A 14226-nucleotide genomic window follows, 5' to 3' on the forward strand; every position below is an offset into this window, starting at 1 on the left:
CAAAATAGTGTAACAGTGATAGGCTTTGTGAAGGCGTTGGGAAAATCTGCTTACCCAGAACTGAAAGAGATCCCGTGTGAGTAAGTGGGGAGGGAGTTCTGAAGGAATATGGAGCTGGCTGTAAGCTCTCATCACAGAAGAGTGGGAGATACTATTATTATTGCTGGATATTTCTTAGGGAAGGGGAGGAAATGGTCTGTACGAAGACAAGCAGGAAAGAAAGAGTTTTATTGGAATCACCAGGTGGGGGGTTTGTTGTTGAAACAAAAGTATCTTCAGATTGTGTGGAAAACAGCATTTGGAAGAAGCGCTGTTAGGGGTGTTTCTGAAGGAAGGAGAAGTTAGAACACGAGTGTACCAGGGTTTGGAGGGCAGTTCAGATTGAAGGAGCTGCAAGAAAGCAGGGCTGGAGAGCAGAGCGGGAGATAGATGTAGATGTGTCAAGTACCAGTGCCAAGTTTTCACTGACATTGGATTGTGAAAAAAGAGAGAATGATCTAGCATGCATTCAGTTTTGTTTGTAAGCAAAATTTTTAAATATATGAAGATAACAATTTTAAAATGTTTCACATCTCAGAATCATAGAATCATTTAGGTTGGAAAAGACCTTTAAGATTGAGTCCAACCATAAACCTAACACTGCCCAGTCCACCATCTTAAACAATAATTATGAGAAACTGGTGTAAATGTTTCCTAGTGAAAGCTATTTCTCAACAGGAATGTAAGTTTGCCATCATATAATTTTCATATTTGTCAGTTTTTCCTATCCATGTTACAGTGCTTCAACTACAGCAAACAGTGTTTAGGGTTTCAGTATGAATGTGTTGTCCAGGAAGTTATGAAAATAGGCTTGAAAATTTTCCCGTGTCATCTCAAAAATGTGGACGAATTTTATTCTTTTCTTTTTCTTGGGGGGTTAATGCTTTCCAGAAGGACTCTCTTGGATAGTGCCCTCTTTAATCTTCTGCTCTTTACATGTATGTTGGAAAGAAAAAAGTTTACAAAGTTTGCATGTATCTATTGTAGATCTGAAAAGTGAAAATAGCATTGCTGAACGCTGACACGTACTGCTGAAGACAGTTGGAAAACATTTTCCAGTTGCTAAAATTCTGTGTGGAAGGCTAAGATCATACCTGCTGTCACAGTGAATTAGTATTTTTTAGGTCATATCTGGGAGGCTGCTGCTGTAAGATGATGCAAGACGCAATTGGGTATTAAACTGTAGTATTTTTAGGTGCAGCTTAATTATATCAAACAAATAATTTATAGCTGAAGCATCTATTTGTAATAGAGGATGACAGCAAAACAAAATTTGCTGATCAAGATGACAAAGTTGATAGTAGTAATTTCTAAAGTGTGGTAAAATTCTAGCTCTGTTGAAGTGAAGGGGAGTTATGCCACTGGGTGAAATATTTCAAAGAAATCAGGGGGAAAATCTGTAATAGGAACTTGAGACGACAGATGAGCCCCTGACTGAGGTTAAATGCAAAAAGGAAGCAGACAGGAGTTAGAAGTGGGGACAGGCTACCAAAGAGCAACACGGGAGTGTGGTCAGGGCACGTAGGGGCAGAACGAGGAAGGCCAAAGTTTGGCTGGAATCTGAACTGGTGAGGGGAGAGCAGGACAACAAGAATGGCTACTATGAGTGCATCAGCAGCAAAAATGGGAAGGAAAACCAGGGAAAGCGTGGACCCACTGCTCCATGAAGCCTTACTGTCCGAGTCTGCTCTCAGGCCTCCAAGGTCATCTCCTAGGAGCAAAACTTGGGAGAGGGAGGTAGCAGCCACAGTAGGGGAGGATGAAGTTCGGGTCTATCTAAATAAGATGGTCCATGTAACCAGACAGGACACGCCAGGGTACAGCTGATATGCTGGAGGGCAGAGCTGCTCCTCGGATGGGGCTTTACGGTTGGAGGAACGACTTGACAGAAATGTAATAAAGTCCAACAAAAGTAAACACGAAGTCCCAGCACCAGGCTGGGGTAACCCCCCGCACCAGCACAGGCTGGGGGTGTGACTCCCCGGGGGCACCTCTGCCAAAAAGGCCCTGGGTGCTGTTTTACGGCAAGCTGGACGAGGTCAGCGCTGCAGCCTCGCAGTGAAGGTGGCCGACCACCTCCCGGGCTGTGCTGGCACAGGTGCAGCCGGCAGGTCCAGGAGAGGGGTCCCTCCCCTCCACTTGGCTTTTGAGGGTCTCCCGGCGAGGGGGAGCTGTGCCCAGCTGTGGGCCCCAGGACAAGAGAGAGAGAGAGAGCAATGGGAGGGAGCCCAGGAAGGGCCACCAAGGTGGTCACGGCGCAGGAGGAGAGGCTGAGGAGCGGGGTTTGGTCATGCTGGAGAAGAGACGGCTGAGTTGAGCCTTGATGGAGGCTTTGCTGCCTGAGGGGAGCCTGAGGGTGGGTGGCAGAGCCAGGCTCTTCTCCGAGGAGCTCAGCACCAGGGCAAGAGCAATGGCCACAGGTTGCACGAGGGGAGATGCTGACTGGGGACAAGGGGAAAAAATCTTCCCCACGCAGGTGGCCAGATGCTGGAAGAGGTTGTCCAGAGCGGTGGTGCATCCTCCCTCCGTGGGGGTATTCAAGCCTTGGCTGGATGAAGCCATGAGCAACGTGGTGTAGAGCAGCAGTTAGCCCTGCTTTGAGGAGGCGGATGGACGAGGTAGTCTCCTGAGGTCCCTTCCAACCTGAATTAGACCGTGTGATTGCATGATCTAGTAGTAAAGTGTCGTTCAAAGTGATTGGAAGACTGAATTTCATTTTTAGATCTGCCACAGGTACTCAGGAAGACTTTGAGACTTAGGTTCTGTGAATGTGAAGCTGCAATTATTATTGCTCTTGCAGCTTAATTTATTAATGTTTCTGAGGTGTTTGGAGACTTTGTGTGAAAGATATGTCATAAACATGCATGAAGTACAGTATTCACTGGCCCATTGCAAATGGGTCATCTCAAACTGAGAAAAAATAACCACTGGGAAACACAGCAACACTGAGTCTGTCCTTTAATCATTATTCTTAAAATGAAAAGTACTGATGAATTTGACTACTTATTGCTGTGTTTTGTACCACTAAAAATGCTACATATGGATTTTCTTGAAACTGCTGCAGAAATGTTGGGTTTTGGGAAAATCAGGACCTGGTTGAAGGTTCACAGTGCCATGAGCCCGTCTACAGAAGGCCTTCACTCGCATCAAATTCAAGCAGCAAGTTTGAACCACATCTGAACACGTCTATTTTAACAAGATGCTCTGTGGATTGTATTAGGATTAAGTTATATTTGGAGAGATCAATAATCTGGAATGTCAGCAGCTCCCTTTGGTTCCTCATTTAGAGGGAAACAAGGGAGATGAACTTCCTATAACTGAAACTGATAACATTTGTAGTCTAAATTAAAAATTTTTAACAGTTTTCTACACAATATTTTCTCTCAAAGAAATTTTGGAAGATATCTTCCCCTGTGCCCTCCACCCACAATTATGTTTTGTAATGGCTCACAGAGAGCACCAGAAGAATGGACCCCATACCCATACCCATACCCTAATATGCATACCATTTTGGTGTCTGCATTTCTTACCTTCAAGAGCTACAGCACTGACCATGATTTCAGGTATCATCTGTTGACATCACCTTCTTTTCAGTCTTTTTTTCTAGTTGATATTTTGATTAATTGAAAAAAAATCACCTTGCAGCAAGAAGTTCACAAGGAGAAAATTCCTCAGCAAATTTTCTGAGGGGAACCAGTGGGAAGAAATGGCTAAAAAGCAAAGTTATAGTATGCTGAATACTGAGACTGCAAGTAGGGTGAAAGCTGATCCTGGTATGAGTAGGACACATGGAGCTTTTGCAACCCCTTTGGGACTGGACAGAGCTGTAGGGGGTCTTAAAAAATTCAGAATAGGGAAGATGGTAGGAAGATATCCCAGTGTTGCTGAAAATTTCAGCCTTCTTTTAAAAGTTAGCTTTAGTCTTGCTGAACATATCCTACTAGTCATGCTGACTTCAAATCCTGGTTGGGGCTCCACACGCTTTTTTTAGAGGTTCAGATGCATAGTGTCACATGGTGTGGACTGTCAGCTGTGTCTCCAGGTGTCTGACTCTGTAAGATGTTGGGAATTTCTACAACAGAAATTTAGGTTTTGGTTGGGGGGAGAACTGAATACTACTAAAGGGAATTCGCGGGTGAAGAGCTCTTCCCCACTAATGTACATGTGAAGTTTCTCCAGTGTTGCTATACATTTTAAAGAAATGACTCAGAATGGCTCACTTGGCAATATTTTTAAGTGAACAGTTCAAATAGAAGTTCTAAAACTATAAAATTAGAAATAATAGAGATTGCAGTGTTGATATGTTGCAAATGCATCACACTCTAGAGACTTTTTGTAAAATGGTACAAAAATAGGCTGCGTCTATTTTAGCTCTTCACAGGAGACGGCCTGAATATTCTTTCATTTTAATTGTAAAAAAGAAAAAAAATTAAAAAGGTGGCTGCATCAATGTGCTTGACCAAGTCATATAAGCCAGTAAGCTGAATTGCATGTTATGCCATTGAGAGGTCTCTGTGTAGGAGCTGAGCTGTCTGAAGATATCTCAAGGGCTCTCAGCCAAGCCAGCACTCCCTGGTATAGCTTTCTCTGTAGAGTTGCATTACCCACTGTGCTTCCATGCCAGGTGAACCTCTTATCAGGTGGAAAAGTTTCCTTCTCCTGATGGAGAAAGGAAGATTTCCATGCCAGTGCTTTCATTTTCCAAGGGCAGAGGGGGCTGAGATTTCGTAGTTAGTTCCCGTAGGTCTTATAAGGTTACCACCCTTACAGGAGTTTTCTAGAAAAGCATTTTTTTCAGCAGGATCCTGTCTTCAGTGCTGCTATTCTTCAGAGCATCCAGGAGGTGTTAGCTGCCAGGCCAGCCTAGCAAGAGACCAGTTGGAGCTGCTACTGTAGTGTTTATGCCTCTTTCTGAGTCCTTGACAAAAGTTTCAGAGCATTTTGATGCCTCGAAACCAGTGCTATTAGTGGCTTTATCTTCACTGAGGTCAGTAGGGTTGTTTTAAATAATTGGGATATACGGCACCTTACTCTGTAGCTGTCTTTAGTGTGCCATCAGGCCAGGCAGGGCACAGTCCCTTCTGCCAAAGATGACCTTTGAAAATTATCATCTCAGGCAAATTTTTAAGGGGCTAGGATTTGGCCTTTTCTTTCCATGGGGAATGCCAGTGTTATAATTAAGAATCAAAACAAAATCCCATGTTCCTCCTCACCTTTTTTGTATCAGAGGTGTAAAAGCAATCCCTTGGAGTGTACACATGGCTGGGAAATGTCTGTGTGGTTCTCTGGCACAAAACACTTGAAAATAGGAAATTTTATTGTTGTTCCTCTGGCACTAAATAGATCTCATTCATCCAATAGAAGTTATTGATATCCAGGGCTGCACTGTAAAACGACATAGGACCAATTAGGGTTTAAGCTCCTAAGTCTTTTTTGCTGTGAATCGTGATTGTATCGCTTTGCCTCTTCTGGAAGGAAGTTGCTCTCTCCTCCAGCACTTGAGCGAGAGAAGCTGGGGAAGAGGAAGCCTTAGCTCTGTCCTTTCTTCATGTCCCTTCCTCAAGAGGGGAAATAGCAGCCCCTGAGCCTCTTCTGTTCTCCCTGCTCCCCTCAGCAGTGAGGGGAAGCTCGGTTGGGCTAAGAAGATGGATAGGGAAGGACCTATTTTGCTTATCCGCAGCATGGCCTCTTAGGGTCATAGCACAATTTTGTTCCTACTAAATATCTTGTAGCCACTTAAAAGATCATTGCTGTGCTGTGCCATGGAAGAAAAAAAAAAAATCAATTAATTCTTTTGAATCGTCTGTTTTTAAAAATAGGATTAAAGCCTGACCACTTTTCAAACTGATCCGTTATGAATAACGCATATGTAAGAGATGACTCTGGGTTCATTACAGTTAAGAGCAGATCATCCGCATACATGCTGATTTTATGGAGATTTCTCTCCATGAGAATGCCTCCTCCACCTCTCCAGTGATCTGATCCTGGGGTCAGAACAAACAGCACGCTGGCAAGAGAGCATCCTTGCCTACCATTTTTCCCCTAATCTGAGGCCTTCTGACCTTTTTATTCCTTATCACTGATGAGAAGAGGCTCTTGCATATAAAATAACACTTCAACTAAATTTGGGAGTGGAGATAAATACATAAAATGGGTCAGCGTGGTATACAAAAAAATCCTAGGCTTTCCTTATTGAAATGCATTTCCTTATTGATCTTATTGAAGGCTTTTACAGTATCAGTGGAAAAAAGCTGCAGTTGGTTTCCATAAATCTCTAGCTACTTCAATTAAAATCAACAGTTTTCCTGTATTATGTGATGATAATCTTTTTTTTTTTTTAATAAAGCCAAGTTGGTTAGGATTTATCAATGCCGCAGGTATTTCTCTAGGCTCATAGTGAGAATGTTAGCTAGTACTTCATAGGCACAGTTGCATGAAACATTGATAACTAGGTTATTTTACCAGGTCTTTGCTTTATTTATAACAAATTAGTACTGTACCTAATTGTATTCCTCCTACAGGGAGAAGGCTTGCTGATAAAGTGTGTAGAGAATGATTAAATGTACACAGGCGCATAGTAGGGTGACTTCTCTTCAAAAGATGCACAAAATTAAAATGGGAATGCTGCTTTCCCCAGTGGCTTGCCATTATTAAAATTCTCAGTAGCATGGGAAATTTCTTCTGTAGGAATTGGGGAGTCCAAAATCTCTCTGGTTTATTGTAGGGAAGCTGAACTGTACAGTGAAACTCTGCAAGGCCTTTTTGATCCTTGAAGAGTTCTGATGAATATACATTTTTATGAAAGTTGTAAAGTGTTTTCATTTCCTTATTAATCCCACCATGGTCCTGGAAGAACTGCCACTCCTGAGTGGTAACTGTGACAATAAAAGTTTTTGTTCCTATTGTTTTACTCTACAAGCCAATCATCTTCCTTACATAAAGATTTGAGGATTCATAAGGACGATCACAATATTCAGCAATTTTCTTCTTAATGAGCTCAGTAATGCCTGTGTCTCTTTGAGCAGAGCCTTTGAATTGCCAGTTATTTCTTTTCCACTGATTCAGATGTACCCAATTAAGTTTGACTTGGACATGTTCTGATATATCTATTACTGCTGACAGAACGGTGTCTAGAAACTTAGGGAAAATGTCTTGGCTCAGTATTAACAGGGATTTCAGGCAGGAATACATTAATAGACCTGGGAAGATATTTTAAAACATACAGTTAATGTTTGTATGGTCTTGGAATTCACAGTACTTCAACTCTGTGTGTAGTCCACTGTCCTCAGGCTCATCAGCACAGCTGGGTATCGAAGGCTAATTGCAGGGCTGGAAGTCATGTATTGCTACACATTTCTGGACCAGTTTTCAATATATTTCATCTGTTTTCATATTAGGAAGGACCTGGCTGCACAGCCACTGCTCATCTAGCACTTAGCTTGAAGGGAGCCGTTGAGTTTCAAGTGTGCTACAGAAGATCAAGCCAATACAAAAAGTTCAGTATACACATGTAGCTTAGAAACAATCTGTTGGATCAAATTTGGGCAGACTTTTGTTTGCACACAGAGCCATGTGTTGGGTTGGGTTGTCAAGGTTGGGATGGTACTGGGAGTGAGGAAAACATAAAGGTACTGCCCAGATCACAGTCACAGGGATTCTCAGCGCTCAATACCATTTGCTCCAGGTCTCCTTTGCTTTTTCACTGGCCATGAGCAGGCAGAGGAACGTGATTGTATGTCCAAGTTTCTATTGTCCTGCTTATTCTTCCACATTGCAAGGGCCACATTTTGAAAACAGAGAGGCAGGCCAAACATGAGGAAACCCACAGACCCCATTAACAGGGACATGGATCAGAAAGCAGTAGGACACACAGAGAATACAGCACTTGCCCTCTTTGCTAAACTTTTCTGCGAGGTATCTCTACAGTCACAGTCAAGGTAGTGGTCTAGTGGACCTTTGGTCTGATTTAGGTAAGAGAGGTAGGTAAGGGAAGGTGGAAAAGCGTAGTACTTGCCCCAGTGCATTGGTGCCATCAAAGCTGGACCTGTCCCAGGATGGTGAGGAGCAGGGGGAACCTTAGAGAACCTCAGAAGATTATGGGCAAAATCTGTGGTTAATTTTACCAAACTGTTTAAGCGTTACCTGTTTACCTGGGGTTTAGTAGTATTATTAGGTAGCAAAACAAGGAACTGTGGTGGGATGCTGGGTAAGGGAAAAGAATTTTTTATGTCAGATGGAGGAACAGCGTAGCCGTACACATGGAAGTTGCAGATGAGGGTGAGGATGTGTGTGGCCATGGCTAGGCTTGGGAACCTTGGCAGGTGTCAGCTGAAAGCATGGTATTTAACCTCTCTACCTTTGGTTTCATCTAATATTCCTCTGGAAACCAGAGAAAAGGATCCTAGCATTCAGTGGTGGGAGCTAAACCACCAGTACCTATGCCTCATTTCCTTCCACTGTATGTCCAGTTAGCAGGAGTCCACAATAGTTATGATGCTGCAGATTCTGCAGTCCTTATTCAGATAACATTTCACAATGAATTAAGGACTTTTGTATCTAAATGAGTAATTCAGGATTAAGCCCTTCAGGAGTTTGAGCTTCTTCCTCCTATGCACCACTATATATTGAACTGAAGGCATGTGTGTCGTGCTAGTTGCAGAACACACCATTCCCAAAATAAGCATAGAACCATCTAAACCCAGCCTTTTATTTCCACCATGAACTAAGTCCATGCCATGACATTCCTTCGACTTAGAGTGGAGTAATTTATCTCTGTTCAACAGAAGACAAAACACATGGATTACAATTCTCTAAAGCCCTGTTTTTTACATATTCTATGAATTACTTTTTTCTCTGAATTATGAAAAGACTGTACGTTAAACAGTGCTTTATACACCAAAAGAATACACTTTCATGGAACAGGCTGGTATCCAAAATAGCTACAAAAACACATCTCTGGCTTACTGAAACTGGAGAGCATCCAGAGCCATGAATTCATTGCGCACTCACATACCAGAATAGAACACAATACGCAACTCTTGTGATTTTTCTCGTCCCTGTTGTAAAAGCCATAATAAACGGGGACAGCCATTAGGAAGTACATGCATTTGTTGACTCACATCTAAACCTGCATAGCTCTGCTGGCTACGTAGTAAGCAGCAGGCTCTAGGGGCACAAAAGCTCTTAATGTGTCCCCAGGTTACACATTGCCATGCCCAGAGTTTGGGCTTCTAACTAAGCAATTCTTTTGCAAAGAAGCAAAAAACATGCCAGTTTTTTTTCTTCATTTCAGGTAAGTCAAAACATTTAGCCACGTGTGAAAGTTGCTGTTTTGGCAGTGGTTTTCATGTATGTATGGAGCATGTGCAGTTGTTAGCACATCCAAATGCATTGACCGAAGTATGTTGTATATCTGCCTCCAAAGACAAATGCACACATCTGCAAATCCAGCATGCTGCAGATTTGGATGTTAATGTAAGCTGCTCTGCTGAGGTTGCCCATCTTTCCTTTTGGCTACAAATATTATAAGGGAGATTATGATCTGTCTTCCTGTTTATCAATAAGGAAAGGGATAAGCTGACTGTGGAGTCTGATCAGCACTGTGCATCTTTTCTGAAAGGATAAATAAAATCTTAGTGTTTTCTGAGTTTGACTACAATTTCTATCTTTAAAGCAGCTTGGATGCTCTGAGATTGCTGTTTCAACTCCTGAATGGCTGCATAACATAGTGCTGTCTACTGTGGATCACTGTAATAGCTCTTTTTGCTATCCTTCTTTCACTGCAGTGCGTTAGGGCTACCCTCTCCAGAACAATGTACTTGCCAGTTATTTCAAGATTTGGAGAAAAGAATTGTAAATATTTTGCTTCATTTCTGATCACTGAGCTCCAGAAGACTGTAAATCCTTGTGGTGTTCCCCATTTGGGAGCAAATGGTTGTAAAGACCTTGGCTGTTCATTTTAGGATGATTATAAACCATGGCTTGCTCATTCTTTCCTCCTTAGTTGTTACAGTCTCTTACTAGATTGCCTCAGAATAGCTGCTCCTATGCCAGGCTTAAAGATAATTTCATCTTCTAAAATTTCACAATACAATTGTGCATTAAAAGGGGATATGTTGAACAAATTGGTATTTTCTTCCATCTTAGCCAGGTTATTTGGTTACATTTTAAACTTTGATTCCACACAGACCCAATCTTCCACTCATTAACCAATTATTTTTAAATAGAATAATTATAGATCATAATTTAGTTTGCATTTTCTTGAGAAAAAGGGCAAATTAATACATGTAAACATGGGTGAATCTATTTAAATAAACTGTCCACAAAATCCTTACAATATGTAAACAACATTTGTTATGCCTTGGAGATAGCATATGATTGGACTCATGAGACCCTGTTTATCCTACTGAACAGTTTCTTTTATAACTTCAAAGGGAATTTTATATATTTATGGCAATAGCAGGGTGTTAAGTGTAGCTAGACAGAAATTATACCTCAGCTATTTAGTTAATGCCAATAGGGATTAAATTAGATTTTATAGTTGTTAGTAGAAGTCTGTTTTGTAGCTAACAAGTGGGATTTTTAAATCCTGGAAAGCATAATCCTATTATAAAACTGGCAGCTGAATTAACATTATCTAGGAAGCAAGTCTTCACGGATTAACATTTTTTGACATTAACAAAGAAAAACTAATGCTACAGGGATATTAGATGCTTTTCCCAAAAGTAGGAAAAAAAAGGAAAGTGAATATAGGACAAGATAAATGGCACAAATACTGCAGGAAGGAAAAATGAAGTGAAATATGCATGAGAAATGAAATCTGAGAGTGGCCATGTTCTGCCTCAAATACAAAAGAAATACACCGGGTAGGAAAAGGCTCCACAATTGGTAATTCATTAGCCCACGCATTGATTTATAAGTGCCTTGTGACTAATTCACAGTTATCCAACATGAGTGTGGGATAGCCACGAAGGCCTTCTCCTGTCCTGAGGGCCAAGGTCTTTGCATTCCAGCTAGATGCTCTAGAGGCCAAGGACTGGCAGCACTGCCGAAAAAACACTCATCCCTTCACTGAACAGGCCCATAAAGCTGTTCCACCAAGACCATGATGAAGTTCTTCTTCCAAACCTTAAAGGCCAGTTATGGGACAACTGCTGTAAACAGTGATGCAGGAGATGAGTGGGGTCACTGAACTTGCTCGTCTTGCAATATCTTATTCTAGGCATTGATAGACTAAAGAGCTGTAAGAGTATATGCGATGTCATATTTCAATTAAAAAATCTTTGTCATCACAGTTGCATTGCAAACCTTTTATTACTTACAATTGTGAAGTATACGTCTCCTGTAAATTATTTTAAAAGCTATGTGTTTAGAATCTGAGCCCTTATTCACAGCTGCAGCATTGAAATAATGGAAGTAGTATTTTGTTGTGTGGAGGCTTAAAAGGAATCCACTTGATAAATTTATCTGTCACAAAAACATGCCAAACAATTTCTTCCAGATTTTGCAACATCGTATGCAGTGTTGCTGACCCTGTGCGGATTTTACTGTAACAGTATCTGTTGGCTGCCATCTTGTCTCACAAATTTCTTCCTTTTTATCAAATAGAGAATTTCATTAATTACTAATGAGAGCTAAACTGAAACAATTTGCTCTAACTTTGCCTTCTAACCTCCCAGTTTCTTGGTTCAAGTAAAGCAGAACTAGATCTGAGTCACTGTCAGGCTGGGGTTTTGTTATCAGAGATTTAATTGTGGCTTCGCAAACCTAATACACAGCTTCACAGGTTGATTCTTGGTTTGGTGCTTTTGAAATGCTGCATTTTTGCTCCTTGTGGGTTGCTACTTTAACCATTATTACTTACTGGCTTACATTTTTACCGAGCATCTTTTCTGCCAGAGCGTGTGTGTATAGCAATCATTGCTGTGGTTAAATCTGTTACCAGACGTGTAGCTGTGACTGCCTTCAGGGCTTTCTTAAGTCACGGTTGTGTAGCATGGACTTTATGTTGCAAAGCATATAATAACATCTAAGCTGTGGAAATAGTGTGAAATTTCTAAGTTGCCAAACTGTCCTCCTCTGAAGTTAGTGCCATGAAGAAGAACCTTGGCACTATTATGTCAGTGGGAAAATTCACACCATTTGGCATCAACAGGACCAAGATTTATCCCCTGTTGTGTGCATGTTGCACCAACGATAATGAACTCTAGTGGGAATTGGAAATAGTTGCTTGCCTTCTATTGTGGCTCTTTTTCAAAAATCTGTCCCCGCAAATGCTTTTTTTTTCTTTTTCTGTAGGTAGAAGTATGCAACAGTCCATAAGCCTGGTGCTTTAAAGCACGCGGGTATCTTTTAGCCATTGACACAGCCCTCTGTGGTGCTGGGCACCTTTGGAGAAATGGGAGTAGAATGTGCCTCTGATCTCTCACATCAGGAAGGACATGAATTTGATGTCTCCAAGACACGCATGATCCTTAGATAAAGGACCTATCTTTCCCTCTGCCTTAAGTAATGAGCAATGCTGTAGCATTTTAGCATTTGTTTCCAGTTTTTCTGTCTGGGTTGGAAAGTATAGAGATTTGGCCTGTAAGACTTGGGTTGTTTTTAAAATGTTTGGGTAGCTCCTCAGCTTGTGTAAATAGGTTTAGCTCTTCATTTTTCATATGGTGACACAGCAGGTGAAGCAGCTCTCAAATGAGAATTAACGAAAGATTATGTGGGAAAAGAGCGTTATATGACCAGGGAGTTGCATCCACATCACTTGGCTGAACAGTCATCATCTGCCTCCAGTCTCTGGAAGAGAGAGATGGAGACGCGAGGGAGCAATGTTGTTACTGAGCAGAGCACCCTTCATCCTCCAGAAGACCCTGCGCCTGCCATGACCGGCTGCTACTTGACTGTGAAAGAGCTCACTGAACAGGGAGGGAGGGATGAGGGATGCTTGGCTCTGCCACCTGGCACTCTTGCATCTGAATATGTGTTTTTCTAGCGTAGATGCTTTGTAGAAGCTCATTCAGGACAAGCGTGTGGAAAGCAGCAGCAGCAGCAGCAGCTCCTGAGAGTTGCCAGTCAGGGGACCTGATTTCAGAATTTGGCTTCATGTCAAATTTGCTTATCATCAGTGAGGTACAATGGAAGTGCCAAGAAGAAATGCCCAGAAATGTGATGGCGGGTCGCGGATTTCAGTGCTCGAGGCTGCTACAAGTAGCCCTGCGCACACATGCTCAATTTGGTAGCTGGGGAGGATTCACACACTGAGCAACCTCTGAGTAGCGCTTGATGTGACTTGACAGAAACTAGCAGAAAGAGCAACTGGCTCTTAGCCTGTGAGGGCTATCCCAATCCCCAGTCAGCAGGCATCACCTCTTCCTAAGTCCATCTCTTCATAGAGGTATATTTGGTGTTACATGGCAAAGTGCTGAGTGACTCATGCCCTCCCAGGGGTGATGTTTGCCGTAGGAAGAGCAACGATGCTTTGCCTTAAGAGCAGCCAGGGGGCCAAAGAGGTCTTAGAGACCTCCCCTTTCTTTTGCTGTTGAAGCGCTGAGCTTTCTTTGTGCTGCTAAGGGAGAACAGACCCACAAGGGCCACCTTTCCAGGACATATGGTCTTGGCAAGCAGCCTCCTGATTGGGGTAAAAAAATATCATCATCATCATCATCATAATTATTATTATGCCTATTTAACATGTACCTCTGAGCACTGAAGACCAGGTAGTAGCAGTAGCAGAGAGGGGATCTCTATGAGCTGATTGTGGCACATGGCAGCTGAAGCTGGAGGTTAAGAAGGCTCTTTTCCAATGTGGTCCAGGAGTTGGTAAGTTGGTAATTTGGACAGGGAGTGACGAAATGCTAGTGAAGCAAATGAGACCCCTCTGAGGGACAGTGGCAATAAGCAGCAACTTCTCAGCTGAAAAAAAGTCTCGCCTGGGGTTTCACACAGGGCTGCCTATAGGTCCTTTTTTTATTCTTGCTGTACAAGAAAAGAGGAGTTGTGCTAGCTTTTAAATGGGCGAGTCACATGCAGGAAGCTCCCAACTTGTCAGCCGCTGACTTTTTTCACACCCAGAACTCTGCAAGTGCTTAGTAAAGTTGGTATGTATAGTAAATCTGCCGTGGCTATCAAGCCTGATTCCTTGAGTGAGGCAGAGCATTTATTGAATTGTGTCTTTTTTTGTTCTGCTGATAA

General features: G+C 42.2%; 1 protein-coding gene across 1 annotated transcript in view; it reads left to right on the forward strand.

Moving 5' to 3' along the window:
* Nucleotides 1-14226, forward strand: part of CLYBL (citrate lyase beta like) — a 146917-nt gene that overhangs the window by 63150 nt on the left and 69541 nt on the right. The gene's annotated exons all lie outside the window — the stretch shown is intronic.

Source organism: Haliaeetus leucocephalus, unplaced genomic scaffold (assembly GCF_000737465.1).
Source record: "Haliaeetus leucocephalus isolate CR32 unplaced genomic scaffold, Haliaeetus_leucocephalus-4.0 Scaffold626, whole genome shotgun sequence".
NCBI classification, from domain to species: Eukaryota; Metazoa; Chordata; class Aves; order Accipitriformes; family Accipitridae; genus Haliaeetus; species Haliaeetus leucocephalus.